Raw genomic sequence first — 816 nt, forward strand, 5'->3', positions numbered from 1 at the left:
GGGAGTACACACACACACACACACACAGACACACACACACACACACTGAAATATTAACAAGTAGGCTACACATGAGGTTTAGACCAGCGCGCAGACGGACAGTCTCAACACCCCGTGATGTTCCTCACTTATTACGTCTACACGTCAGTAAACACATTAGTGAGGTTCATTAAATATGATGTCATTCTGTCAACAAAACAAAAAAAGCTGCAAATGCTCAACCAAAGTCACCTGCCTCTGTCCCCAGTGTTTGTTTGTTTTAAAGGGATGTCTCAAGATTTGAGAAATATAATTGTGTGCAGCAGGATTGTGTTTTTCATTTTTAACTCATTTGAAGCAATCCGGAAACTCGTTTTATCTCAGGACGTCAGGTTAGGAACCTCTGCCGTATACTGTAGGTAATTAAAATCATTAAAATCGCTCAAATTGGACTGACGTGAGCAAGCAAAATAATAATAATAAAATAAACAATGCAAGGTTTACAAAAACAGATTAAAAGATAAAAGAAGTCAGAAAAAAGAACGACCAATACAAAACATTACAATATGTTAAACATGTCAGCCTTTACGCAACAAGAAATACAGAAATGTTGAGGTTCGAGGTCAGTTAGTCTCTCTGTTACACATTACACACTGTAATTTGTCCACCGGAAATCACTGTCAAACTTAGGTTTAATGTAATATCAAATGTCCCACTCAGTAGCAATCTAAGTCACAATTAAGGGATTCTTAAAGGTCCCATGACATGGTGGTTTCTGGATGCTTTTATATAGACCTTAGTGGTCCCTTAAAACTGTATCTGAAGTCTCTTTGCCAA

General features: G+C 37.6%; 1 protein-coding gene across 3 annotated transcripts in view; it reads left to right on the forward strand.

Annotated features, from left to right (window-relative positions):
- Window positions 1-816, forward strand: part of LOC116689165 (spermatid perinuclear RNA-binding protein) — an 88,229-nt gene that overhangs the window by 80,381 nt on the left and 7,032 nt on the right. The window lies entirely within an intron of this gene.

This window comes from Etheostoma spectabile, chromosome 5 (genome assembly GCF_008692095.1).
Source record: "Etheostoma spectabile isolate EspeVRDwgs_2016 chromosome 5, UIUC_Espe_1.0, whole genome shotgun sequence".
Lineage (NCBI taxonomy): Eukaryota > Metazoa > Chordata > Actinopteri > Perciformes > Percidae > Etheostoma > Etheostoma spectabile.